Below are 15,283 nucleotides of genomic sequence, written 5' to 3' on the forward strand. Positions count from 1 at the left end.
CTTCCTCCCTTAAACCCCAGAGGTGAGCTTGTTAATTTCATATAAAGCTGATTTCATCCTACAGTTTGTTTATTTCCAAAGCATGTTTCATCAACACAGATAAAATGGAGGAAAAGTAATAAGGTGTGTATTTCTTGTTTTAATATGTGTAATGAATCGGATGTTATGCAGGTGCTGGTGTTCGGGGGGCAAACCCATCGGGTACGAGGTGTAAAGATCTGCTCGTCCTCACAAAGGCCTACAGGAACATAACTGCTACCCAGCCATCCTACGACCTCCCTTCCATCAACACCACATGTGAGCTTGACAAACCAATATTATGATGAAGTGAGAAACCACAATCATTATTTTTTTATATAAAGCCTTGTGTGTGAAGTTAAAAACAAGAGGTACATTTACACTGTATTAATGTGTAACAACTCTGATGTTATATGCTGGTGCTGATGTTCGGCCGGCCATCCCACATGGTAAGAGGTGTAAAGATCTGCACGTCCTCTCAAAGGGCTGTCGGAACATTATTGATTCCCAGCAGTCCGACAACCTCGATCCGTTTACCATCAAAGGAGAGCTTGTGAAACCAAACTAAGCAGACTTGCTAAAGCGAGAATCAAATCTAAATTGAGACATTTTAATGTTGTAAAAAACTTGAATGAATGAAATTCATAAGGTATTTATTCCATGTCATAACTCTGATGTTTTGTAGGACTTGGTTGGAAATCGCCCGAAAGACCCTCTGAGATGTCTCACGTATTATATGACACACATACATACACACGATATATATATATATCAAGGATGCACCCGTACAAATTCTCAATTATACCGCTATTTAATCATTTAAATATTTAGAATTGATAAGAATTATTATATTGTTTAGCAGGTTTTATTTAGAATAATAATTGAATTATTTAGCAGGTTTATATTTAGAATAATAATTGAATTATTTAGCAGGTTTTTATTTAGAATAATAATTTAATTATTTAGCAGGTTTATATTTAGAATAATAATTGAATTATTTAGCAGGTTTTTATTTAGAATAATAATTTAATTATTTAGCAGGTTTATATTTAGAATAATAATTTAATTATTTAGCAGGTTTTTATTTAGAAGAATTATAAAATTATTAAGGTTATGCTTTTTATACGTCGTTTCAGATTTCTTTAGATATAGCGTATTTCAGCTCATCTTTATTATCTGCCCTGGTCATTGGCTGTCCGATAGTGTGAATAGTCGCTAGCAATACATTAAGTGCATCCTTAATATATACTATAAATTTTCACCACAATAATTTGTTAGTGTTTTAATTTGTTAGTCCAACAGATCTCTTCACTCTACAACAGCGGTAAGTCATGGCTTATTTGCTTATCACAAATTTTCAAATTTCACAGTGTCCAATAACCTCCAATGGGCAAAACCAAGGACGTAAGCGTGCAGATTGCGTCATCATCGATTTTTCAAAAATATTAATAGAGTGTTCACACCAAACGCGGTACATCGCGCTATTCGCGTGTAGTTGGACGCTTGAACATTTTTAGTTAACTCGCTTCATTCGCGAGTGAAATTCGCGTCATGGGAGGGGCTTCTGGCAGGCGGCTCCCGTCTAATTGCGAAATGGCAGACATGGATTTTGAACCCCAGAGGTGAGCTTGTTAATGTCATATAAAGCTGATTTCCAAAGCATGTTTCATCAACACAGATAAAATGGAGGAAAAGTAATAAGGTGTGTATTTCTTGTTTTAATATGTGTAATGAATCGGATGTTATGCAAGTGCTGGTGTTCGGGGGGCAAACCCAACGGGTACGAGGTGTAAAGATCTGCTCGTCCTCACAAAGGCCTACAGGAACATAACTGCTACCCAGCCATCCTACGACCTCCCTTCCTTCAACACCACAGGTGAGCTTGACAAACCAATATTATGATGAAGTGAGAATCACAATCATTATTTTTTATATAAAGCCTTGTGTGTGAAGTTAAAAACAAGAGGTACATTTACACTGTATTAATGTGTAACAACTCTGATGTTATATGCTGGTGCTGATGTTCGGCCGGCCATCCCACATGGTAAGAGGTGTAAAGATCTGCACGTCCTCTCAAAGGGCTGTCGGAACATTATTGATTCCCAGCAGTCCGACAACCTCGATCCGTTTACCATCAATGGAGAGCTTGTGAAACCAAACTAAGCAGACTTGCTAAAACGAGAATCAAAATCTAAATTGAGACATTTTAATGTTGTAAAAAACTTGAATGAATGAAATTCATAAGGTATTTATTCCATGTCATAACTCTGATGTTTTGTAGGACTTGGTGGACAGCACCGACCCGTGCCAGCTTATAGGAGCTTCGATATGAAATCGGAGGCGACCTCAAAGGATTGTGGGAACATTAGTTCCCAACAGTCCAAACCCCTTCCTCCCTTAAACCCCAGAGGTGAGCTTGTTAATGTCATATAAAGCTGATTTCATCCTACAGTTTGTTTATTTCCAAAGCATGTTTCATCAACACAGATTAAATGTAGGAAAAGTAATAAGGTGTGTATTTCTTGTTTTAATATGTGTAATGAATCGGATGTTATGCAGGTGCTGGTGTTCAACCTGATATAAAACCTGAGGGCCAGAATATTCTTCCCAGCATCCCGAAAAAAAGTTCCCTGCAGTTCATAGAACTTTGATCTGTTGTGTTCTGTTGTTTGAAGGTGGACGTGTAAAAGCCGTCATGGAATGTCCAAAAATCCAGATAAGCTGGATGTCGTGTAGAGAAACGCCAGCGAAGGTGAGTGTATGAATGTGTTTTAATTTGAACAAATCAAGAACATTTGTTAGACATTTTTCTTAAATGACACAAGTTGTCAGAGCTCTTCTAACGCGAATCTCTATTTTTCATGTTTATCAGAAACTGTGTGCTACACTCTCTAGAAGGAAACGTTGATAGCCGGAGGAATCTTGGAAATCGCCCGAAAGACCCTCTGAGATGTCTCACGTATTATATGACACACATACATACACACGATATATATATATATATCAAGGATGCACCCGTACAAATTCTCAATTATACCGCTATTTAATCATTTAAATATTTAGAATTGATAAGAATTATTATATTGTTGAGCAGGTTTTATTTAGAATAATAATTGAATTATTTAGCAGGTTTTATTTAGAATAATAATTGAATTATTTAGCAGGTTTTTATTTAGAATAATAATTGAATTATTTAGCAGGTTTTTATTTAGAATAATAATTGAATTATTTAGCAGGTTTTTATTTAGAATAATAATTGAATTATTTAGCAGGTTTTTATTTAGAATAATAATTGAATTATTTAGCAGGTTTTTATTTAGAATAATAATTGAATTATTTAGCAGGTTTATATTTAGAATAATAATTTAATTATTTAGCAGGTTTTTATTTAGAAGAATTATTAAGGCCATGCTTTTTATACGTCGCGAGCGGACCAATGGCCAATCAGCGTTGCCATGGAAACACCACACTCAAGCAGCCACACCTGCCGATCGTCTACACCTGCGCCTCATTACGAGGACAGCATATAAGCTGAGAAGGAGAAGGAAAGGGTGAGCTCGTTCTCCCGTAGAGAAACCCTTAATGCTTACTGTGTGTTTGTTCTTTCCTCAGTTACAAGCGCCTGAGACGATCGGCAGCCACATCCACCACTCTGCACTGCACCCCGGACTGTTTGCACTGTTTCACCGCCGCTGGGACCGGAGAGCTACTTCCCCACTGCTCACCTTACTCCGCACCCAGCGTATTGTTGTTAATAAATCACCCTCCGGGGTACAAATTTTACTTACCTGTGTCTGTGTTGCTTGATGCTCGCCACAGTCGTTTCAGATTTCTTTAGATATAGCGTATTTCAGCTCATCTTCATTTCCATGGAAGCTTTAAGGTTTAAGGTCAGGTTAAAAGTTCTAGTGACAGAACAACTCGTGAAAATGTAGCAGTGCATAGTTTACAGACTGCATTTTAGTTTTTATTGTCACCTTGATATAATTCCACAAACAACACAAATCACAATGCGTTCCGCCTTCTTTTTGATTGACAGATTATTATCTGCCCTGGTCATTGGCTGTCCGATAGTGTGAATAGTCGCTAGCAATACATTAAATGCATCCTTAATATATACAATAACTTTTCACCACAATAATTTGTCAGTGTTATAATTTGTTAGTCCAACAGATCTCTTCACTCTACAACAGCGGTAAGTCATGGCTTATGTGCTTATCACAAATTTTCAAATTTCACAGTGTCCAATAACCTCCAATGGGCAAAACCAAGGACGTAAGCGTGCAGATTGCCTGCGTGGGTCGTCATCATCGATTTTTCAAAAATATTTCCACACTGCTAATAGAGTGTTCATACCAAACGCGGTACATCGCGCTATTCGCGTGTAGTTGGACGCTTGAACATTTTGAGTTAACTCGCTTCATTCGCGAGTGAAATTCGCGTCTACTTGCGGAATGGCACACATGGATTTTGTTAAGAGGGTAGCTGCGCATTATGTGCTATGGAAGGCTGAAGTTCCCTTTCTGTCGGTCTCTTGACGTTGTGTCGACAGAATGGGGTTTGACTTGAGAACCTACCTTCTCTGACTGACTTGAACAGGCCAATGAAAATTGGCGAATGAAATTTGCATGCCGGACTCCGCCCCCGGATATCCGGGTATAAAAGGGAGCCGGCGTGCCGCATTCATTCACCTTTTGTTCTTCGGAGCCTTCGCATCCTGATGCTGACGACTTCGCAGATACTATCTACGTGTTGCTGGTCTTACGACGTGGTGCAGCGGACTGTCCCTTTTTCCTGTGACTTCCCCTGGGCGTCTCGGCGACTTCCAAAGCGTCTCTCTAAAGAGCGAGCCCTTTTCAGGGCTTAGTGTTTCTTCAGCGCGGCATGTCCCGCTGTGCTCGTGGGTGCGGCGCACTCATCGAGGAAGGGGACGGACACGATGTCTGCCTCAGGTGTCTGGGACTCCAGCACGCTGAGGCAGCATTTGTGGATACATCTTGCCCGCACTGCGGGCGGATGGTGATTCAGACGTTGCGGTCACGGGTAGCTGTGTTCTTGCGAGAATCAGCCGCCACCTCGAGTGCTTCCCGTTCTGCGGCAGCAGCGGCATCAGCCCTGTCGTCTGCTTCGGCGAGCACCGAGGGTGATCGGGGAATTACCGTGAGCCTCAATCCGTCAGCCACCGGCTCGCGGACCGTTCACGCCCCGCCTCGCTCGTCTGACCGTCCCGGAAGAGGCGGTACCCCGCCTTGTTCCTCCGTCACGTACTCGGACACAGGGCGTGACGACGATGAGATGTCGCTCGCAGCATCGGAGGGCAACCTCCTGGCATCCGAGCCCGACGATTCCTTGGAGCTTCCTCCCCCGGGGGGGCGAGCTCAGGATGAAGCGGACGTCGAGATGTCAGCCATGCTTTCCCGGGCCGCCGCGAGTATTGGGCTGCAGTCATCGCACCGCCTCTTCCCCAACGCTCGCGGTTGGATACGTGGTATCTTGGGACCGGCCGTGACTCTAAGCCACGGTCGGCACTGGTACCATTCTTCCCGGAAGTGCATGAGGAGCTCAGTCGGACCTGGAACGCCCCCTTTTCGGTGCATGCACGTCAGACTGGCTCGGTCGCCCTGACTTCCCTCGATGACGGGGCAGCTAAGGGCTATGTCGACATCCCACAGGTGGAACGTGCAGTCGCGGTGCACCTGTGCCTGCAGAAAGCTGCCACCTGGAGGGATCGACCAAGGCTCCCTTCCAAGGCTTGTACATTTTCGGCATCGCTGGGTCAAGCTGCCTCGGCTCTTCACGCCATGGCCATCCTGCAGGAGGCCAGGGCGTTGAAGGAGTTGCACGAGGGAAAGTCCGACCCGGGGCTACTGCAGGAGCTCCGCACTGCCACTGACCTCGCTCTTCGGGCGACAAAGGTGACGGCGCGAGCCCTGGGGTCGTACGATGTCCACACTGGTGGTCCAGGAGAGACACCTTTGGCTGAACCTTGCGCAGATGCGGGACGCTGAGAAGGTTCGCTTTCTCGACGCTCCCATCGCGCAGGGTGGGCTGTTTGGTGATACGGTCGAGGGCAGCAGTTCTCGACTGTACAGAAGCAGACAGAGGCGATCCTGCCCCGCCGCGACCTGGCCGCCTATCGTCCGTCGAGGTCCCGCGCGGCGTCTGCTTCCCAGCAGCCCCGTCCCTCTCCGACTCAGACTCCGGCTCCAGCGCCCCCTGCACAGGCGGCCTCCCGGAGAAGGATGTCGAAGAGGCGAGCACCATCCCGTCACCAACCTCTGCGGAAGCAGAAGTGTTCTGACGGGGTGACCCCAGGGAGATCGAGTTTACCGGGCCCGACCCGAGCAACTACATCGCTAGAGGGTCGGACTGGGATGGTGCCTGCCCCGTCCCAGCAACACCAGCCGGGCCCCTTTCAGGGCCTGGTGCCCACATTCTCGCAGAAAGAGCTTTCTCTCTCCCTGGGTCTTTCTCACAGCCGCTCTCACCCTCCGCAGGACGGTGCTCGGCAACCCCACGTTGTGTTCCGGCGAGACACACGGTTGGGTGTTACTCTCAGTGGCCACCAGCACCCTCAGTCAGACGGTGCGGTGTGCCTCGATATCGCCCGACAGGCACCTCAGCAGAGCCGCTCTCCTCCCCGGGGTTCCCCCCACGACGAGGGAGCCGTACTGCCAGCCATCGAACCACCCCCCACGGGGGCAATGAATCAGATCAAACCTCTGGTCCCCCTGTCTCGGTACCTGGGAGCCTGGTTGGCTCTTCCCAGACCAGCACGGTGGATAGAGCGAACGATCCGTCTCGGCTATGCGATTCAGTTCGCCAAGCGCAAGTTTCGGGGCATCATCTTCACCTCAGGGGAAGGGTAGATGCTCCCGTGCTTCGGGCCGAGGTCGCTACCCTTCTGGCGAAGGGGGCGATCGAGCTCGTCCCTCTGGCCGAGATGTACTCCGGGTTTTACAGCCCGTATTTCATTGTCCCCAAGAAAAGTGGCGGGCTGCGCCCCATCTTGGACCTGCATACCCTTAACAAGCACCTACACAAGCTGCCGTTCAGGATGCTAACGCAGAAGCGCATTCTGACGTCCGTCTGGCGTCAGGATTGGTTCATGGCGATCGACCTGAAGGACGCGTACTTCCATGTGTCCATCCTCCCTCGTCACCGGCCGTTCCTACGGTTCGCTTTCGAGGGACAGGCATATCAGTATCGCGTCCTCCCATTTGGTCTGTCCCTGTCTCCTCGAGTCTTTACGAAGGTCGTGGAGGCCGCCCTCACTCCCCTCAGGGAGCAGGGGGTGCGCATACTCAACTATCTCGACGACTGGCTCATCTTGGCGCACTCGCGAGATCTGTTGTGTACACACAGGGACCTGTGAAAATTTTTTACGAGTACATGAGTTTGCTATCGGGCCCGATACTGGTATCGGTGCATCCCTAACTGTGTGTTCACATAGAGCACGAATGAGGCGTCAAGCGCGAGTGATTTACATGTTAAGTCAATGCAAAGACGCGTTAGACGCGCTTGCGGCACGAATGGCGCGAATGAGGCGGTGTTACGTCTCCCTATTTAAAATATATCTAGGAGAAAATAGGGTCTGTAACATATTTATTAAAGTAAAATAAATTGAAATGAAATAAATGAACGGGTTCAGTTACTGAAAAATTGTGTGATGTGATGAAACAGGCAGAGACAAATTTGAATTAATAATTAATTTAGTAATTCAAAATCATAAGAAAACACCCGATCGATTTACAAAGTAATTGTGAACTTAGAAAATAATATTTACAGAAGGTATACTCAACTTGTAAACAAATACACGGAACACAAAAGCGAGGGACTATGAGCGGGGCTAAAGCAAAGAAATCATCAAAACAAAACATCTACTAACTTATCAAAATAAAGTACTTAACTATCTTAGAAATAAAGACAGAAATAAACACCTTACACAACTAAGCTACACTAACTAACTAACATAAATACATAAAGTAGCACCCGCTCCTTACCTGGTGTGAATTTACAAACTTAGGTTCTACGTGTTGTGTTATGTAGGTCACGTGACATGCTACTGTCCCATCACTCTTGAGTCCGAGATTGTGAATGATCAGTAGACACGTCGCAAGCAATCCAACAGTCAACCTTAAAAATGTAGTCAAAAGAATCCCCCAAAACACAGTGTCATGCACAAAACATCAATCGGGAAGGCTAGCAAACAAACAACAAGAATGTCAATGCAAACAAAAGAAAATCCGCTCCTCCATCTTTCCTCTGGTCACTTCCACTTTATACAGGGAAGGTGAGCTCCAATTGGTTCTTTGGCGATGATTGATGTCCGGATCAGCCAATCGCGGACCTAAGAACTAATGACAGCTGAGAATGATAGAGAGAAAGAAAAAGGAAACAACCAACATACATAGCGGACGTAACAGGCGGCGCGAATGACACGCATTGCGCGAATGAGGCGGTGCGAAACGCGCGAATTGAGAAATCTGAACTTTGGCGAAAATTCGCGCCGCGTTAACCAATCAGGAGCTATTTCGCAATAAACGGGAGCCGCTTGCCAGAAAGCCCCTCCCATGACGCGAACTTCACGCGCGAATGAAGCGAATTTGACGCGCGAATGAAGCGAGTAAACACAAAATGTTCAAGCGTCCAACTACTCGCGAATAGCGCGTTTTTGACGCCTCATTCGCGCTCTATGTGAACACACAGTCACAGCTTCTGCCAGCAAGGTGTAATGCCAAATTCAGATTAAACATCGTTTTGTCTGTTGCGATAGTCACTGTGTCAGATTAAGTGATTTTGATGAAATCCAACGTCAGATTATAAATTGCTTCCTGATGACTAATAGCTTTTTTTTTTTCAACGACGCATGGTAATTTAAATAGCAGGGTACATAAGGATACAGGAGTATTGCCAGAGATCCTCAAATCTTACTTTCATTGCTTAGTTCCACATAGCAGCACAAATTGTGTAACAGAACCCGTCAGGACGATAAGGAAAATAATTATAAAGCTAGTCTCTCTGTCGCGTCATCACAAGCATCGCAGACACAGTCTTGGTTGCTATATACTGTGATAAGGTATCCAGGCCAATATAATCCAGTTGTAGTTTAAAGGAGTGATTCGCAGGGAATATGTGTTTTCTTTGTCTTATAAGTGTTATAACTTGTCCATGCATGTATTGGTCACGAAAAATTGCCAAAATTTAAGTCTCGGAACAAAAGATGTATTTTATCTAGAAGCGAATGCTCACCCAGACCTGCTTGAAACGCCTCGTGTAACCCAGAGTCGGCGTCAGAGCAGATCTACTAGAGGGGCTTTGGATCTTCGGCAGGGGGGCACTGTCGTTTGATAAATATTTTTTGACGCATTGGCAACATCATAGTAGCCATCCAAAAAAAACTTTTTGGGCGCATGCGTACGCTGCGACCGGCAGTGAGAGTGAGTGAAAGTTTGTCGCGGAAGTTTTAGAGCTTTCGTGTTTGTGTTTGTGTTTTTACCTTCATTTTATTGAAAAAGTTCTTACGGTCCTGTTCTTTATTTTTATTGCGTTGTCTATGTATGCGTGTATACAAAATGGACATTAGAATCGTTTTTGCCCTTTGGACGCTCTCCTTTGGTTTATTTATCTCCGACTCCGTCAAAGGAGCTGTTAGCCATGGAAGGCTACAGTACACCAGAACTATACTGCTGCAACTGAACTGTGGGATAACGTGCGGCACAGATATCATGTCACAACTGCCTGATTGTATCCTAAAAGACCCAGGGGGTAAAACAGCGACAAAGAGAAGGCGAGGCAAGCGGGGAGGCGTCAGGAAACGCTTCCGAAAACAGCGGCTTTCTCGTATTCCTCTACCCTCCATGATCCTCGGGAATGTCCAGTCCCTGAGGAATAAAATGGACGAGCTCCAGGGAAACGTCAACTTTCTGAAGGACTTCAGGGAGTGTTGTGTCCTGGCTTTCACAGAGACCTGGCTGACGGAGTATGATCAGGACACCGATTTATCAATTGATGGATTTGGGGCACCTTATCGACTTGATCGAGAGAGAGGGGTAACGGGGAAATCTCAAGGTGGCGGGGTATGTTTATATTTCAACAAACGATACTGCACTTCTGTGACTGTAAGAGAACGCATCTGTACATCAGATGTTGAACTTCTATCAGTATCGCTACGACCTTTCTACCTACCCCGTGAATTTCCACAACTTTTTATTACAACAGTCTATATTCATCCAAGGGCGAACGCTGCGTCGGCTTCTAACACCATCTTTGAAACTGTGCAAAAAATGCAATAACTCTCACCCGAGGCGCCACATTTTATACTTGGTGATTTTAATCATGTATGTCTTAAGAAAACACTGACAAATTTTTACCAGTATGTTTCCTGCCCTACCAGACGGGATAAAACCCTGGACCTTTGTTATGGATCTATAAAAGACGCGTACAAATCACTGCCCTTACCGCCGCTGGGTTCAGCGGATCATAACTGTGTGCATTTGCTGCCAACATACAAAACTGTTCTAAAAAGACATAAAGCTCAAATGAAAGTAATTAAGGATTGGACCGATGGATCCGTATTATGCTTGCAAGATTGCTTTGATTGCACAGACTGGGAAATGTTTCAAAAGTCCTGTGGGGATGACCTAAATGAATGGACTGATGTGACATGCTCATATATTGCTTTTTGTAGAGACATGATTGTTCCATGTAAACAGGTGAAAATCTACCCTAACAACAAACCATGGATAACTAAAACTGTTAAAGATAGCTTACAGAGAAAAAACTTATGTTTTAAGGGGGGTGACATTGCTGAACTACAAATAGCAAAAAAGGATTTAAAAATAGGAATTCTCAAAGCAAAACGAGACTATAAATACAAACTGGAGAACAAGATGGCAACAAACAACCTTGGGTCAGCCTGGGACAGTATGAAAACCATAGCAGGCCTTCAGAATCTAAAGAGCAGCAGCCCAGTCATGCTGAATGGTTTCAGTTCAGATACTGAGCTGGCCAGTGCTCTTGTTCAATTTTACAATCGTTTTAACATTTTCGATTTTAGTAATGAGATTGACAATTTGAGTAAACAGCTAGTAGACGTACAACATTTTAATATAACGCAAACAGAAGTGCAAAAAGCATTCCTCTCTATAAGAGTTAATAAAAGTCATGGTCCAGATAATATCTGTGGGCGCATACTCAAAACCTGTGCAAAGCAATTGAGTACTCCTTTCCATCACATTTTTAGCAAGTCTTTAGAGGCACAATTAGTACCTGAGGTCTGGAAGGATGCTGTGGTTATCCCTGTTCCTAAATCGAACACCACTAAAACCCTTAATGATTTCAGACCAGTGGCACTCACATCAATAGTGATGAAAGTATTTGAAAAATTGGTGAGGTCTGAAATATTGAGAAAAACAGAGCGTTTACTTGACCCTCTGCAATTTGCGTACAGACCCCGTAGGGGGGTGGAAGATGCCACAGTCACTTTACTTAATTTACTTTTTAAGCATTTAGATAACAATGGCTCACATGCCAGACTTTTATTTATTGACTTCTCCTCAGCTTTTAATACAATTCAACCTCATATTCTGACCACAAGGCTGCTAGAACAGTTTGATTTAAGCAATAACCTGGTAGGCTGGATCCTCAACTTTTTAACAAACAGGACACAAAGAGTGAGAGTGAATGGCAATCTTTCTGAAAAAGTCTGTTCATCAACAGGCTCTCCACAAGGATGTGTACTCTCACCTTTGCTTTTTATCCTGTACACAAATATGTGCCAGAGCAGGTGGGAAAATAGGACTATAATTAAATACGCAGATGACTCAGTAATTGTCAGCCTGCTCCAAGACAGTGAAACAGGCCACGGTCCAGTCATTGATGACTTTGTTGAATGGTGTGAGGCGTCTCACCTTCAATTAAATGTAGTCAAAACAAATGACATGCTCATTGATTTTAGGAAAAATAAAAAACAAACACAAGAAATTACATCAATTAGTGGTCAAACCGTTGAATGTGTCGACTCATATAAATACCTGGGAATGATAATTGACTCCAAACTCACATTTGGAACTAACTGTGAAGTGGTATGTAAAAAAGGACATCAGCGCCTGTTTTGTTTGAGGAAATTGAGTAAATTCCAGGTTGATAAATCCATTATGACCCTATTCTATCACGCTTTTATTGAGTCAGTTTTATCTTTTGCACTAGCAGCCTGGTTTGGCAATCTCACTTTGAAAAATAAAAACTCACTCAACCAAATAGTAAAGTGGTCTAGCAGGCTGATTGGTGAGAAACAGCCTAACGTGGAGACTTTATACACAAAACAGGTACAGCGCATAACTAGCTCAATTTTAAATGACAGTTCTCATTCACTGCACACAGAGTTCCAGCTTCTACCCTCCGGGCGTAGGTTTATTATCCCCAGATGTAAAACAAAAAGACACAAGAATAGTTTTGTTCCTGCAGGCATTACATTGAGGAATAAGTTATAGGCTAGCTATATTTTGCACAAGTGTTCATTCTGTCTTCTTGTAATATTCAATATGTATGTATCATTCTATTTTTTTTTTTTTTTTTTTTATACGTGTCTACCGCAAACACAGTTTAACTTAGGTATTTAAATCTTTTTACTTGTATTTATATACAATTCTGTATGCTTATGTATTATTTTATTCTTGACCGATAAGAACTTTTTTGATGATTTTTGATGATGATGTGTGGTAATGTGTGATGATGTGTGACTCTACTGCAAACAAAATCTACCTTCGGGTATAAATAAAGTAACTTGAACTTGAACTTGAACTTGAGAATGACAATGAACGATTTAGACTTGGGCTTTTATCTAAAAGAGGAACAGAAGACAGCACTGAAATTTGCGGTTTTGCCGACCGGATACGGCAATAGTCAGTTAGCTCCAATGATCTAGAATAACATTCTACACTAGAATGTTAGCTCCAATGATCTATCTATATAGAATTTCATTATATATATATATTTTAATACATATAATACACAACAGATGACCATTGTTAGGTTAAACGTTCAGAATATTATTCCATATGAGGTTAGTATAGCCTATAGTTTAGCACTTTGCGAATGGAAAGCGACTCAAGTAGCATGTAGTAGCCTATTCTCGCGTTCTACGAGTTCAGTAGCCTACATTTTTTTTGGAAGATGTACATTTTTGGAAAACGCGCGAGGAATTGTGGCTAACGTTCATAACCTTGCACGTAGAGAGCGCTTTTAAGAGCCAAGATAGGCTAGGCTACATCGTTATCAGGAAACCCGGCCCAGAACAGATAGCCTAAACAACAGAACAGAACAGGGCAGATAATATAAATATAATATAGGCTAAATAAAAAACATAAATAGGCATACAATAAATAGCTATATATTTTTTATACTTAAATAATTAACAAATTACGACGACAAAAATAAAACACTGAATCAGTTAAAAAGAATTTCCCCCTCAGACAAAGTTTTTTCGTATAGATGTTTCTGAAAACTTGAGGCTTTTTTCTTCATAAAACGAGTTGGACATCATCAGACAAATGTCTGCGTATGGACCAGTTAAATCAGAAGACTAAAATTCGCCTGCAGAAAATAAGGATGTCACAACAATAATGAGCCACTCACACAAGGTATAATTTAGTTTTTGATTTGCGTAGAATTTTGTAGAACTTGATAAATAAATAAAGATAAAATAAAATACAGGAAATACAAAGTATGCTTCAACAAATAAAATTAATTCATTAAACACCGTTTTTTTAACCTGGGTTACACACCTCCCAGCAGTTTATGCACGCACCAAGCAGAAATGATATAAGCCCATATATCTTTACAGATAGCCAAGTACAAAACACAAATGCAGTTAGAACCCACAAACATTCATCAACAATTCACCTGCTTAGTAGGCCTTATGAAAGCCAGGGCTGGCTTCAATAAGTGAATTGAACAAACGAGTTACCCTCATTAGAGTTGCAGGCGACGAGTGCTACTGAACCGTCTTAAGTACTGTGTCCTTCCATTCGCTTGTGCATTTGCGTGTCAAGTCTTTCCCGAATGCAAGCTGCACTAACCTGATCTTTCTCTCGTGTAGCATTGTGGGTCTGTGCTCCAACTTGAAATGGATTTTGCGCGCGCGCTGCAAATCAAGCGTAACAAGTTTACTCTGCAACCAATAAGCATTCACCATGACGAAGCCTAGTAACGTGCCATGAACAACCAAAATTTTGCATTTTCCCCATTCTTTTTATTTTATTTAAGTTACAGTTTGAACATTTAATATTAAAATAATTACTAAAAGGGATATTTTTTTTGGGCTACGCTATGGCCTGTAGGAGGGGCATCAATGACCGCTAGGGGGGGCACGGCCCTCGAATGCCCCACCACAAAGCCGGCACTGGTGTAACCACACCCCGGCGAATCTATGTCAGGTCGTAACACGATTTGACTTAGACCGCCCAAATCTAAATACAAGTAAGGTGGGCGGTCTTGTAAATCCCATTGTACCAGATTCACAGCCTGTAAGTATATTTTCATTGTAAAATACTTTTTTTAAAGGACTAACGCAAGTTGAGTTCGATGTTGTTGTTTCTTTGTGTGATCTGCAAATGCATACACATGCACAACGTGGAAAACAAGACAACATAAGTCCTAATAATCAGTAATTCTGTTCCAACTAGAGGCAACAAATGTTGTGTCGCGATGAGACATGGGGTAACTCTGGTTGATCAAGAAGGGCCGAAGGACTCGCTGTATTTATTTATTTCCATTCCGTGCTCTAATGCGAGCTTGTTTCTATATGTTAGTATGTTTTTGAATTTTGTTATAATTCATGATTTTATTACACTGAAGCCAAATATTTATAACGTTGTTTATAAAAGGTAAAACAGCTATAGTTTTAACTATTTAACATAGGTTTTTAATAAAACTTTACCAATCCTTTACATCCTGCTCGAGTCGCACTGGCAAAGTTGTAACGGTTTGATCTTCATTTTCCAGGTCATATTCGGGCTCGAGTTGATAAGGAAGGATCGATGCGATTTTATCATGTCAGTAGTTTTGGAACCTGATGTTCAGAATATGATAAGAGGCGTTACATTTCAGTGCAGTATTTACATTTACATTAAGTCATTTGGCAGACGCTTTTATCCAAAGCGACTTACAGATGAGGAAACATTGGAAGCAATTATAAGAACAAAATACATAAGTGCATCAAACTAGTCCATTAAAGCCTAGCACAGTATACAAAGCTAAGAAT

The 15,283-nt window shown here is 42.7% G+C and overlaps 1 long non-coding RNA gene across 1 annotated transcript; it reads left to right on the plus strand.

Moving 5' to 3' along the window:
- The first annotated feature begins 703 nt into the window (after positions 1-703).
- On the plus strand, positions 704-3,772 carry LOC306889964. The gene is made up of 5 exons (XR_013786241.1): positions 704-1,894; positions 2,300-2,428; positions 2,694-2,770; positions 2,891-2,977; positions 3,631-3,772. It is a non-coding gene; the product is annotated as an uncharacterized lncRNA (long non-coding RNA).
- Positions 3,773-15,283: the final 11,511 nt, after the last annotated feature.

The sequence above is a fragment of the Barbatula barbatula genome (genome assembly GCF_947034865.1).
Source record: "Barbatula barbatula genome assembly, chromosome: 24".
Lineage (NCBI taxonomy): Eukaryota > Metazoa > Chordata > Actinopteri > Cypriniformes > Nemacheilidae > Barbatula > Barbatula barbatula.